At 40.5% G+C, this 15,520-nt stretch overlaps 1 pseudogene; it reads right to left on the reverse strand.

The window, feature by feature from the left end:
• LOC118235721 overlaps window positions 1-15,520 on the reverse strand; it is a 308,484-nt pseudogene that overhangs the window by 95,030 nt on the left and 197,934 nt on the right.

A 15,520-nucleotide genomic window follows, 5' to 3' on the forward strand; every position in this document is an offset into this window, starting at 1 on the left:
TTCATATACATTTCATTAATATATTCACGGAATTCTTTTGATCAAAGTTTTTTAACTTATAACTTGATATATATATGTGAAACCCACTTCTATTTAATTGGTAACGCTGATAAGTTGAACTTTTTCAGTCTTGTCAACACATCCTATGAAAAGAACAAAGTGATAATATTTCTGTCCAATTCTCAATGAATTTATCCTATGAACAACTATTTGTCCATCTAGCCAACACCAATATACCACAGGTCATAGAACTCCACTGTTGACCAAAAAAAGCATTAAAACAAGACAAATAGACATACTGTCGCTTTGGTAAGAAGAATTCACCATTACAACCTGGCCTTTGCACTTTTTACTGAAACAACTTTATGAAGTGACAATGACTGCTTTTTCAAAATGTAGAAAGTAGTTTGTGCGGGACCAAATTTCTGAAAATGGTCCCCATCAAAATGGACAATTTGCTCCGTATTTAAGTAAATTTGGTAAGAAAAAGTACACTGGAGTGTTTTTAGTGATAATAGGTTGCATTTTTCTCAGCTATATTTAATGACTCCAACACGCAACTGAAATGAATGGCCTTCCTGTGTAAATGCAAAATGGGGAAGGAAAATTTCAAAAAGTACAGAGAGTTGGAGAAGAAACATTTTCGATATTTTCATAGGACATGTTGACAATACTGGAAAAAAATAGAAAATTACCAGTGGTACCCTTTAAGATTCACAATCTTATTCTTACCCAGAAATGCATAATTTCCTCAGAGAACTAATATAAGACAAAGCTGAAAGCCATTGAAATGAAAAATTATTAACTACAGGATTTCTGATTTATAAAAAAATCCCCTCCCCCCAAGAGCTCGAGTAAGTCTCTTCTTTTTTGACCCATTTGTACTGCATAATGTAACACGTGCCTGGTATAGCATCTGTCAGTAGACGCTTTCATAAATATCTTGACCTCTGATTTTAGCTGCAAATGTATGCTTTGCATTGAATAGACTAGAGGTGTTATTTATATTATGTCATTCTCAAGGCAGAATGATGAAAGTTTTGCCCATAAACAAATACACCCACTCGCACCCAAGCACACAAAATTTCCAAAAGTTAAGAGAAGTAACCGCATGCAGAAATCCCTTATCTGTGCTTCTTTGGCGGTGTTCACTTGCTCATATCAAGTCATGAACAGCTTTTGTGTACCTGCAGTGCTAACACTGTGATCCCATTGGACTGCCATGAAAAGAGGCAGTGTTTGCAATCCGATCCTGATTCACCGTCTTTAGCAGAGTTGGCCTTGTGCATTGCATTTGTGTTCAGGATTATAAAGTGACCGTAAAGATCTGTCCTTCCAGAACAGTGTCATCAGCATGGCTCTCCCCCCCCCCCAGCCAGAGGCCAGGCTGAGAGATATTCATGAACCAGCCATGGTCTATTAGTCTGTCATATAAGCCATTATGATTAATGAGCCAGGAGAGGCCAGCAAGCATCTGTGCCAGAACAGGAAGCCAAGAGGACTGTTTTAACAGTGCAGCCCTGAAGGGGGCAATCTCTCTGTAGGCCAGTAATCTTAAGGTCTGTCATAAACCACCTAACGCTCCCCCTCCGTCCCCCACCCCCCCACCACTCATGGCTACCCCCACATCCTCGCCCTGTGTAAAACAAAATCCAATCTTGCGAGTTGAGAAAGAGGGCTCTATTTTTACAGTTTAATTTCCAAATATCTCGGCCTGTCTAAGCTGACACTGAGCAAATCTGTCCCAAGCTATGAAAGACCAAGTGAAAGATTATTTCAAATATGTATCAGTGTAGTTTTTTTTAAGTATGTAAATATGTCAGCATATAAATATTATTTGTATACTTTTATAAAAATATATATATAATTTTTCTCTCGCACATGTCCAAGCATACAGTACGGCAGCTGTAAGTGTGGGGCAGCCCACACAGCACAGGTCAGATTGAAATCGATGGCTGAGAGGAATCAACGGGGAAAAGGAACTGGCACTTCTAACACACTTATTTTGTTTCCGGATTCCCTCCGGCAAGTTTTTCTTGTAGAAAAAAAGCCCTTTTTAAATGCAGAGATAGAAATATCACTCCCAATGAATTCAGGCTGAACCATCCCAGGTCTTTCTTACTGCAAGTAGATTAGCATTCCACCGCCAGTCAGCTTCCTCCAGGCATAACAACCCGACTAATATGGCTGAGAACTGCTGTGCACCAGTATTATTCCCTTCCCACCGGCGATGTCGCCGCGTCTGTGGTCTTACGGGGACGTGGACGCACAGGGTTGGGTTTTTCGGGGGGGTGGGCGGAGTCACTCACAGTCAGCCGAGGCACAGACGAGGCAGGCGGAGGAGCTGTTGAAGAAGGTGAGGAGTCCCGCCACGGCCAGGCTGACGTCCGTGTTGGTGGGGCGCAGGTCGAGCGTGGTGAAGCGCGGGAACTGCGCTTTCAGGATGTCCTCCGGGGCCACCTTCACGTAGGGCACCTGCGGGGTGACGTCGCTAATGGTGAGATCGCCCCCCTACTTCCACAATTACGCCAACCAACTTCCACAATTACGCCAACCAAATGCCCAAGGCTTCCGAGCACATATCAACTTAATAGGCAAAAGCATTTTCCGTTACCATATGAAATTTAGTCCAACATATGCTCAGATTGAAAATTAAAATGCCTCCATGCATACGTTTTAACAAATGCATGCACATTGTAATTAGTTCAGTACGTGCATAGGAAGCAGTGCTGTATCTGACTGGTTTGCATCTCTGTCGAAAATATTGTTTTGCCAGCCAACCCAGCCGCTCAATAACCCACCAAAACATCCCAAAGCACCTCGGCTCAGTAGATATTAATAGCATGAGTCTTTTCAAATACAAATCTCAAATGTCACACATCAGTCATCTGTGCTGTACTGCATATACTCTGTGGATGTAGAGTACTGTATAACATTTGCAAATTTTGCAGTCACGAGAAATCAAGTGCTTCCTGAAATCACACATGAAAATGTCCCAGAAAATAGCAGGCAGAAAAACGGAACTTATGAAAATAAAGACTACATTAACTGACACAATATATTTTATTGTATAATTTGAAAAAATATGGTGGCTGAGAAGTCCAAGACACAACAAATGCAATTTCATAAATCATATTAGCAAAACAGAACGACGTCTCAGAAAACGTTTCAGAAAACACAACAACGGTTCAAGAAACAATTTGACAAAACCAGAAACATGACAAGAATTTAACATTGTTATTGGATAGAATCATTTCCTGTCATCCACTGTTTACTTTCGAGAAGAATTCAAACTTTTTGCAGCAATACGGGCAATACATTGTGCCAGGCTACGTGCATGTAATGACTTTAATGTTTCCAGCCCCACTTCCTTTATCCCAGAGTGTCATTGTAGACATCCAATCAGAAACGAGAAAGCTATCTACATTTTCCACTTTCTCTTTTGCAGTTATGTTTTGTGAAATGTCGTTGTGTTTCTGGTTTTGTCAATTTGCTTTGTGAAATATCATTGTTTTCTCAGTTGTCAATTTGTTTTATGAAATTGAATCGTGTTATGTTTTGTTAATTTGTTTTATGAAATGCTGTTGTTTTAAGCATTGTTTATTTGTTTTGAGATTTGATAAAAATTTATTTAATTAGTTTTCTGCAATGCAGTTGTGTTCTGCACTTCTTGGCCACTGTGGAACAAGCTTTGTTGCTGCTTCGCCGAGTAAACACTTTCCACTGCATGACGAAAAGCTTAAATGATAAACACATAAAAGATAGCAGTGCAGAGGGGAAAAGCCCCCTACACTCATTACTTTCTAATCCAGCCAAATAAATCTAACTAAACTAGAAAATGAAACCAATAAAAAAATTAATTGATTACTGAGAAAAAACACTGCACAAAATTCAATTTAAGACTCATAGCCCTTAGAGTCCAGGATAGTGAAGGATCTTGCAGAAGGAAAAACAAAAAGTCCTATTCAGAGGTGCTGTATACCAGAGGATGCTACTGCAAGAATAACAAGCATGGGCCAGAAAATCACAAGGACATATCAAAAATGTATTTCATGATGTGTTAAAAAATTTACATTATTTGTATTTTTTTATAAGTTGCCCAAATTCTGACAAAAATGCATTAAATATCTTATCAACTTTTGCTCAGCAGACACACACACACATACACACATGCAGACATGCCCACACAGTTGGAGATAAAAGAATTTGCTGAAATAAATCTCATTTTTGGGAACTCCTGGGGGTTGACATGGTGCAAGGTCAAGCCTTTTTTGATATTTGGAACTTTGGTCGAGGGGATCCCTCCAGCCCCTCTAAAGGAAACAGGAGTTGCATCATGCGGTCGCCTCGCGGTCTGTTCCCATGGAAACGCAGAGGAGCACTTCCTCGCCGAAGTGTCTCATCAGAGATGTTAAATTTAATAGCGAGCCCTCGCTGCCAGTCCCATCCCTCACCTCGGGGAGCGGCGGACAGAAGTTGGGCAACTTTCAGGGAGAACAAAGTTCCCCTTCCTTCCCGAGGCAATTACCCTGTCATCTCTCATTTGGAAAAGCGCGGACGGCCAATGTGGAAGCGCCCGGGTGTTGCGCGTGCGCTACCGCGGAGAATCGGCACGCGGGGAGCGCTGTCGCGCCGCGGGCCGTGAAGGGGAACCGGGACGCAGCCGGGCCGGAGAGCCAGGCCTTTTTTCCCCACACCGCTTCACGCTACGTGCGCCGCACGCCGTCGTCTCCACTTTCCCTGATCGCGTCGGGGAGAACGAGGATGAACGGAGCGGGCCCGCGGTGCGGTGCTGCCGGTGAGCCGGCTAATGCGCTGAACGCGGGGCCACACCCCTCTGTGTTTATTGGACGGGGGGATGCTCTGGATTTCACCTATTACATTCTCTGCCCTCTCAGTTCTCACAGTTTCTTGGTGTCATATTTGCAATTTACATTGCGTGCCGGTGTAATGTAAATACATTAAGAGGACAACACCATTTTTGCTTTTTACCATGAAGGTCATAATAAATTCCCTTAAGCGAGACAGCGAGTGTATATAAGAAACACAGAACATCCATCCATCTATGTTGCCACCGCAAGCCTGATTGAGCTAAGCAGTTTAGAAAATGGATGGAACAGATACAGAACACCGGTGGTATAAATCTACCACAGAGCTGCTGGTAGGAAATGCAGCTATTGTTGCTGTCAGCCAGCCTAAACGTATAACTTTGTACAAACCTGGACTGGTCTTAAATTAGAACACACAGTAAAAACAGGTATATTTCCATAAATAAAATAGTTCTTTGAAATAAGCTGCAAAAACATTATTAACAAATACCACATACCAAAAAAGCTATGCATTTTTCTAATAGTGTCCAGCCTATAGCTCCTGCCTGAAGCTCTCCAGACAGGTTAGCATCTACCTGGACCTATAAGCTGACACTGCAGTCTTTGTATATGTGTGTGCATGTGTGTCTGTGTGTGCGTGCGTGCGTGTGTGTGTGTGTGTGTGTGTGTGTGTGTGTGTGTGCATGCATGCGTGTGTGTGTTTATGTGCATGCCTGTGTTTTGTTTTGTGGAGAGCAGAGGAGAGGCTGTGGTGGAAACTTGTTAAGAGGGTCAGTTTCCGGATTGTTCCGGGCTGGATGCCCCCTGAGAGGCAGCTGACACGTGTCAAACGGCAAGCTGACAGGAGATTAATGCGAGGGCCCCGAGTGAGCCAGGTGCATCCAGCAAACAGGAGGCAAACATCCACAAAGGGGTCACCTGAGCCCTCGCCTACCGCCTCCGCATTCTGCCCCAGACCGCAAGAGACACCTGCTCTCCTTCACGGGTTCTGATAAAGGAAAATCACAGGCGAATCGGGCCGATGCGCGCTACACAGGGGCGCTCCGGGGCGGCTGGCGGAGCTGCCGCACTCATATCAGGCAACCGCAATCACTCTGCCCCACCTGCGCTTCCATGCGGGTCCTGCCTCTAAACCTGCCAGCCGCTCGTGTGTGTTTTCTGTTTGTGCTCTGACATGGAGCTGAGCCAAACACAACATCCTGGCAGGTGGAGACTTCAGATCTTCAGTAGACAAGGAGCTCAGGCCAACTTGCTAGACAGTTCCACCATCAATGGGAAAACCACAAAAAACTTCATCGTCAACACTGTTCGCACTGCACTGCCACTGAAAACTCTGAGCACTGTGTATGAAAACCGCCATGTTACTATCATACTGCATATGTGCACAGTTGGTGAATATTTGGGCGGAGAAAAAAGCCAAGCTGCCAAGCCCCCATGGAGGCACTGGCTGGATGAAAACAGCTCACCAGGTAAGTGGCGAGAAAGTGTCTCTGGCCCTGGCTTGAGGGGGGGACGTTCCCAGGGGCTCACTGTAAACGTGATGCCATACGGTAGTCCAGACTATAATGAGATGCCACATCTGTTCAGTTTGCTGGCTTGCATGCCAGCAGGACAAAGCTCCTGTTTAATAAAACATCAGACATCCTTTACAGGGCCATGAGGTGTCAAACACCACTGATAGGCCATTTGTCGAAAAAAAATAGAGCTTTCACATTCTATAATGAAACCTGTCCTCTCGCAATATAGAAAATATGCAATGCACAGGCTGCCTAGCCAGCCGTACTAGGGCTATATTGGCCAGAGTTACTGCCCCTAAAATAGAATCGCCATGAAAAAGGAACATTACATTATATTACATTACAGGCATTTAGCAGACGCTCTTACCCAGAGCGACTTACACAACTTACAACTTTTTTTACATTTACATTGCATCAGTTTATACAGCTGGATATATATACTGAAGCAAAGTAGGTTAAGTACCTTGCTCAAGGGTACAATGGCAGTGTCCTACCCTGGAACTGAACAAGTTACCTTGAGGTTACAAGACCAGTTCCCAACCCATTATACCACACTGAGTTTCTATGCATCTGCTGGTGCTGCATTCAGGAGAATGATAGTTTCTAGGAAAGTAACTCACGGAAAATAAAATGCGCAAGGCCAGTCAATATGATATGATGCTGTGCCTTCCCTAATGGGGAAGCATTTGAAAGTTGCTTATTTTACAGTTGAACATACCACAGTTTTAAATGAGGAATGATGCCTGAAAGCAAATACACTGTATGGCCAGAAGTATGTGGACACCTGACATCCAACATCGCATCCAAATTTACGGGTATTAATATGGATTTGGTCCTCCCTTGCTGCTATAACAACCTCCACCCTTCTGGGAAGGCTTTATACTAGATGTCCCCTGCGGGGATTTGCTGCCATTCAGTCATAAGAGCATTAGTGAGGTTAGGCACTGATTGGGAAATTAAGCCTGGCTCACAGTTGGCTTTCCAATTGATCCCAAAGGTGTTGGATGGGGTCGAGGTCAGGGCTCTGTGCAGGCCAGTCAAGTTCTTACACACCGATATCGACAAAACAATTTCTATATGGACCTCGCTGTTTGCCCAGGGGCATCGTCGTACTGACACAGGAAAGGGCCTTCCACCCATACTGCTGCCACAAAGTTGGAAGCACGGAATCATCCAAAATGCATTAAGATTGGCCTTCACTGGAACTAAGGGGCCTAGCTCAAACCATGAAAAACAAACCCAGTCTAAGGGGCATCCAGATACTTTTGCTCATATAGTGTACCTACAAGACCTCCAGACATCTCTGTGACAGAAAAGCATCATTGCAAGACATTCTGAATTTATGAAAATACACTGAAAATCATTGCTTGTGTAACACAGTTACATCTGTGGCCATCATGCTGGGTGGTGAGTGCGTAGACAAAGAGACAAAAAGCAGTTAATGGTGCAAAGTCATTACATTACAAAAAACAACAAAAATGTCTTCATAAATATGAAAATAGTTACAAGGAAAGACTAAAGATGCTTAATCTTTTCAGGCTTAGCAAGAGGAGACAATGGTGGGATTTAATTGGAGTTTTCTCATTCATAAAAGAAATTCTGTCAGGAAAACAAGCGGGCATGGATGGAAATTAACACATTACACACAGATATCAGTAAGAATATTTTTGTCAATGCTTGAAACAGCTTTCTAAGGGATATAGAAAACCTAGAGGTCCTTTACATCAGGGTTGATGCAGTGCTGAATAGCTTCTACAGTAGGTAATGCTCTCTAGTTTGTGGCTATAGGTGAAGCCATGGTCAATACATGTTAAGATCTCCCAGGTTTTGGATATAAGCAGGATATTTAAAATTCAAATATTTAAAAGCTTTAAGTAATTAAAAGGTTTACATTAACCACAGGAAAGCATCCTGGATAATGAAGAAATACGAAATTACAGTCCTGAATTGCTATGTGCATGTATTCGCAACAAGCCAAGTGTAGCCTAGCTGGTTCGACTCTGCTAAAATGTAGAATGAACATAAAAAAAATCTGAAATTGGCCTCATGATTCATGAAATTGAACCATTAAGAAAGCATTTTGCAAAGCCCCTGTAATATGATTGGGTGATGACTGTCACCGTCGGGGGTAATTCCAGACACTTGTCTTAATAATAGGCTGCGTATCTCAGACTGCGAATTATCTCATCGGAAAGAGGGCCAACACTCAGAACTTCTCCTGAAGCGTGACTGTTTCATTTATATGTAGTGATCCTTTGTTGTAAATCATTCACCAACAGATCAGAATACTCTTCAGTATTCAACACTGTAGTAATGTTCACAGCAGCACTGATTTTTTTACCAAACCAAAGTTTTATCAGGGCACACCAGGACTATTTTATATACTACATTTAGCTTCTAAAATGTTTTAGTAACGGCGCCAGAGGTAGGTTGCATCATTTTTTAAAGGTAGTCCAACAATAGGCTTGAAAAAAAATGCTTGGATTTAATTATGTATATTGCCAGTTACAAGTTGACATAGTTAAAGTTGACATAGTCAAAACAGTGCCAATGATAATGGTACCAAGCATGGAAATAATTAAATTTCCAAATATGAAATTCAGGCCAATCTTTCAAAAGTACATGTTCCTTGTATAATAAAGAAGTAAATAAATAAATTTGGCTGAACGATGAAAGAGCTATTCATGGCAATGTCTACACAAACATATGTATAGATGTAATTTTGTTTCCACTCTGCTATGTAAACCTTACACAGCAACAGCAACAACAGTCCATTACTATCTCAGCAATGGCTAGCAATACTTAGGTTAGCAATACTTAACTACTGTACATATAAATACATATGTACTGTACATATGGAGTGCCAGCTTGTCACTGGAATATGGAATGAGCCAGACCTTGATGCATCTGAACGCTAGTGACTAGCAGAAAGAGAGACATATTGACAGAACTAATTCAATAAACTATGATCAGCAAAGGTAATAGTAAACAGTAAAAACCAGGAAAAACATTTGATCTAAAAATAATCATGCAACAAATATTCAAGCTTGAAGAGAAAATTTATGCTACAGGCAAATGAGTTTTTCTTACATCTTACAATCAATCAAGTCTCCTTTCTGCGCGATGCTTGCGTCTCATAATGATTCCTCATGCTTGACCTGTTTTGCCAATTTATTTACACTTCAGGGATGACTTAAGGGAGCACAATTATTCAAAGCAGCACAATGTTTCAATTTGGTTACATTTCATGGTCATATTTCATTCATATATTTTGCAGACAGAACTAGAGGCATTTTTTTTATTTCAATTGAAAGAATCTGTTTAAACTCCACAGACAGACGCAGGCCTTATTCCCGGGAAAATCAATTATGCATTGTGAAAAAATTAAATTTAAACGCACATTTGGCACCGTTATAAAGAAAACAATGGGTTATGTATGCCTTTTTGTAAGATAGGAAATTCAGCTTGATTAGACGTGTATGTCCAATGCTCCAGAGCAAAACCATAAAAGACGCGCGGTGCTGTGACTTTCTCTGTCACAGGCAGATGTGTCAGAAGGAACACAGAAGTGCTAAGTGGATAAAGTGAAACAGCACAGGATGCATTCCAAACTGTCAAAAGAGTCAGTTCACAAAAAAGTTAGTTTGCCTAGGAGGAAAGCCACGGTCAAATTGGCAGGCACTAATTTCTTGGCATGAAAAATAATGTAGAACAGAACGTTAAAAAAATATTCTTGTAATGACTTTTTTTATTTTCAGAGTGCATTTCTCTAGCTTCATTCGCCTCATAGTACATCTGAATGGCACTGGAACCCATAATTACACTGGACACATTGGTCATTGCATTAGTGCTGCTATTGAGATTCTAAATCTTTCAAGTATTGGTGACTCTGAGGGGAACGAAAATAGAGCACATTTAGAGCACATTTTCTCTACGGTGCTCGCGTCTGCCAAGCTGTGAGAGCAGCAGTCAAGTTTTTCAAATCGTTGCATCAGCTGGAGAGTGACTAAGGGGCGAGCGGCATGAACAGGCAAGACAGGACGGGCTCCAGCAGAGCCATTTGCATTTGCAAATCCTACGAGTGCTCTCCTCAGATATGGCTCTGCACTATGGCTTCAGTGAGTCCACTCAGACACTCCTTTTCACACTTAATAGGGTACAAAGTTAAGTGTCGGCTGTTAAATTAAGAATACATTTCATCACTCTTGGACTCATATGCCTGTGATTAAGGCTAAATAAGGCCAAGTGTGTTATGTAAGGAATAATGTATATGTACAGGTTCTGAACAAAAAATTAATAAATAAAAATAAAAAAGGAATGCAGTGGAATATTCCAACTTTGAAGGTTCAGGTGGTTCCATAATGGTATAGATAGGGCATAGTTTGCAGGCTTGCACAGTCAGTATCAGTGGTGCTGAGCTATCTTCACCACATACTGTACATACTGGGTTGTTCAGGTTTTCCCCAAGTGTACCATACGCTGTACTGCACTTCCACAGTACACTGAGCAGTACACTGCCAAGTATACAGGAAACTGTATCAATTATCCAGATTGGGGCTAAAAGCTTGTCGATAACACAGATTCACAAAACACAGGGCCTAGAACACACAGGGTTTGGCTTAGCTACATTAGGCCAGCGATTCACATGGCTAAGTACCCACTCTGCCTACAGGAGAAAGTAGGTAGAACCTGGCAAAATATTTGACCAGTGAGGTTGTAGGTATTCTCACGGGGAGTGTGGAGTACACTCCCGAGCCTTATTGGCCCAATGCATCAGTCAGATCGATGCATTTGCCTCTTCATTTGCTGAAGAGGTGTACGATATAGAACCAGGTTAGACATGCTGTGCAGTACCCATTTTCTTATATATCAGTCTCTTAAGGGCCATTTGCTCAATATATTCAAATGAATACTTTCACTTCTGTATATTTTTCAAACACTCAAAGAAAACTGAAATATTGTTATTTTCTCAGCAGATGCACTTACCTAAGGTGGCACAAAATAACATAATGTTATATTTTATTACATATACTTTATATTTTATTCATATAGATGGTTATGCATTTGCTGAAAGAATTCAGATTACATGGCTGCAAAACAGTACCTTTGTATATAATAAAATACAACATAAATAAAGCATACGTAAGTGTGCATTTTGTCTCAGTGATTTCACTTTCACACACAGACATATTCTAGAAGAATTATTACATAATAATTATAAATATGAGCAAATAAATACAGCACATAGTTAAATGTTAATAAAGTTAAATAGCGTCCTTATAACCGTTCAAGGCTATAGAGACATCTGAAAAGCATAATTGCTGAAATTCCCTGAAACTGGCCGATAAATGAACAGAATACAAGTAAGTGAACGATTACAGCACACGTTAGCGTGTACTGCACATGGAGGTGTTCAATGGAAGTGTGATGAATAGTTTAAATAAAACTCTAAAGCTTTTTGCCTTCTCTCTCTGCGCAAGCAGCCAAGTAGGCGTAATTGGGCCGATTACAGTACTGGCCTTATTTTTCCAGCACTGCTATTTACCAGCTATCACATCTACCTGCCAGAAGCTATGCACTCTTAAACTAAAGAACTATGAACACAGCTGCAATTAGCAAGTAAACAGAAAATACTGTTCTCTCTCTCAGACCTCTCTATCTTTCCCTCCCTCATTGGCTACCATTTTTTGCAAGTTGAGGGATTCAAGGACAAACTGCAGTGCAATACCCAGGTGAAAGAAAGTCTAATTAAGTGCATTAAAAATATTTAATATTTTAAGTATACAAAAAACTTTTGTACATTTAAGTATGCTTATAATGCATAAGACACTTTTACCTGCCACAGACAACAGTCTGCCCTTATTTGGCAGGTGGTGGGAGTTAAATTTAGACCCAGAGTGCATGAATACAAAAAGTTTAACAAGCAAAGATTTCACTTTGTTGTACGTCGCTCTGGATAAGAGCGTCTGCCAAATGCCTGTAATGTAATGCAATGTAATGCAACAAAATGCTTTCCTGGGGAAGGCTGTATCTAGAGCAAAACCTTCTTCTTATAAGCACACAGCAGTGACATTGCTACAGGTATGCTCCCTGCATAAGCACAGCACCGACACATAAGTACTTTACACTAATAATTTATTTATTAATTTATTATATTTAGTAATTTATTAATGCTGGATTAATCAAAATGTCTATTTCTAATCAGTTATGAAGCAGGTACTACAATCTCTCTAATCACTAATCAGAATTATAAAACGTACTCCAACAAATCCTCTATATTCTTATAAGGCAGCGGAATGCCTGCTCAGACCCTTGTGTGGTACACTTTGCTTTGTTGCCATGAATACAGCATGCAAATGCAGACACAAACCTCTTTCTCACCACAGATGTTACTGATGATGGAGTTGGAGGCCGGGCTGAAGGACGGACCCAAGACTGCTACCACTCCCTTGGATACAATCTGGCACACTGTAAGAAGAAAGAACCAAGACCAGATCAAGCAATCAATACAATTAATCAACCAACTACTCATCAATCAATCAACCATCCAATCAGTACATTGACCAAGCAACCAATTAATGAATCACCCAGTTATTTAGCCAACCAGTCATTCGTTCCAGACAGTACATCCGTGACCCAACCAACAAATAAACTGATGCATTCATCCATACATAACAACCAACCAGTCAAACATTCAAATAATAGGCCAACCAATGCATCCGGCCAACCACCCATGCTTGTACTGTAAAAGGCTCTTTATCAGTCGTGTGCACAAGATTACACAAAATAATACAAGGGTTGTCAATAGGCTTCCCAATTTCACATATGGAGAAATTAAATAAGAGTGCAATTAAAATAATCACACCACTCTAAGTAGATTGTAAAGGCAAAAATATGGTTAATTAATCTTTTTTTTTTCCAAACAAAATAATCATCCGAAGATTTGTGGTGACCACAGCAGCTGTGAAAGCTGATAGTGAGACCACATATTAAAAGTCTTGAATAGCAGTAAAAATGAGGTATAATGCCACAGAATACATGTATCCAACCAGCTCTTCTGGCATATCATCCAGCACTTAAAGAAAACAATATTGTGAATCAAAGGACATATTGAACATTAATTTAATGTAAAAGGTGTCAAAGCATCAATAACTGACAGAGATTACAGGCAGAATATTTAAACAAAAATTGCAATTTCTTAAGCTAAACACCATGCTCCTTTTCAAACCCTACTTCCTTGCTGTGTCAAAGACCAAAATGCAGCAGCCTTCAACCAAAACAGAGTTTAGAATGACAAAACCATGAATCGAAAGCTGCCAGGGTAGAATGCAAAACAACTGTAATCTCGCTTGTTATCTTTAGAAATACATCATTCTGTCGAATTGTTCAATAGATCCATGAAAGGCCTGTGATTTATAGCCTATATATATATATATATATATATACACACAGTATATATCTTTTTCCAGTTGATTTCAGCCCTGCACACAATGTCCCCAGCAAAGCCATTTTCTGTTTTCCGGAGAGAAAGGAGCTCTGCATTTGAATGAAGACCCTGTGATCAGCGTGACGCAGAAGACGAAGAGCATTCCTCTCTCAGGGGTGGGTGCCAAGCAGAGAGATGACACAGGGGGTGGCGGGTTGAATAAAGAAGAGGCCATAAAAATGGTTGTTAGACTTGACCGAGCCAAAAAAAAAAAAAAAAAAGCAGGGAAATTGAAGTGAGAAGTCTGAGCGATGGGTAAATTAGAAGAGGCTACATGTGGTACTTTTAGACTGCCATAGAGCATAAAAAGCCATCCTTTCAGCCACCCAAGAGTTTCTACTTTCATTCAGCGAGCTGATGGATTTTACCTTTCATTTCCTGGGCTGTTGATGTTCCTGGTTCCTTTCTAGTGGTGTTTCTCCTCTATCTTTTAAAGTGCGCTCTTTTCAAAGACTTCATAATTTAAAAAAAACAATTACATTTTGAATGAGTAAACTGATGGACTTTATTGTTTGTTTCACACACACGCATGCACGCGCGCACACAGTTAAATACAAAAATATTTAGATAGTGACACAATTTTTGTTGTTTTGGCTCTGTACTCCAACACACTGGATTTTAAATAAAACAATGAATATGATGTTAAAGTGCTTTCATTTGAGGGCATTTACATATTCATTGATCCATGTAGGAATTACAGCCCTTTTTATTAACAGGGGAGCAAAAGTAAGTCAGGACAAGTCATGTATTTTGATTAAATATATTAATGAAATTGCTATGTACACATTTTGGTTTGGTGCTGAATGGATCTGCTATTGGTAGTTATGTGCATCTGACTATGTACAGAATAAAAAGGGCTGTAAGAATCACTCGATATGGATGAGAATTCCCTCAAATTAAAGCTGCTAGTCTGCACTGAAATTAGATGGATTTGAAACTAACATTTCAAATCCAATGTGCTAGAGTACTGTCACACAGTACTTTCACTGTCCAAATACTTTTGCATTTAACTGTACCTGCAAAGGGGCTGACAAAAATAATGGAAACAAACAGCAATATATGAACATTATTCAAGTAACTAAGGAGGAGATGGGAGCAGTGCCACTTGAAGGGATAGAAGTTCTATCCCTTACTCTTAATTATTGCCTGTCCCTTATTCCTATCTACAGCTATGCATGACTATGTGTCTATATAGCCTAGAATTTCTATAACACATATTTTGTAATTCTTAGTATTTTTCTGTTTCAGTGAAAAAAGATTATGGATGGGCTGCAGACAGCAAGGTCTTTCTTTCTTATAAAGATTACTGGAAATAACAAAATGCTTCTCCACTCACATGGTCCGAGATGTGAAAAATGTCTAAGTAAGGCAAGGGATTGTTTCCTGTGCCAAGGTTGTATGAACAGAAGAAGACACCATGAATTACATGCACCATAAATTATGTTAACAGTGTAAAAAATGTAAAATATTAACAAAGTGCAACCATGCTGAAATTGGATCACTATAAGACTTTCTGAAATGGCGTTACAATCCACTGGGGAAATTGCTTATCCAGACAATACCTAGATGTTGTATCACTGTTTCTCTCTGTGCGCACTTGAATGAACTTCATCTGAGTGAAAGAGTTTTCCTCCTGTCCCTGATTGTCTGCTGAGCTCATTTGACTTTGTGGAAGTTTTTTCCTATAA

The sequence above is a fragment of the Anguilla anguilla genome, chromosome 9 (genome assembly GCF_013347855.1).
Source record: "Anguilla anguilla isolate fAngAng1 chromosome 9, fAngAng1.pri, whole genome shotgun sequence".
Lineage (NCBI taxonomy): Eukaryota > Metazoa > Chordata > Actinopteri > Anguilliformes > Anguillidae > Anguilla > Anguilla anguilla.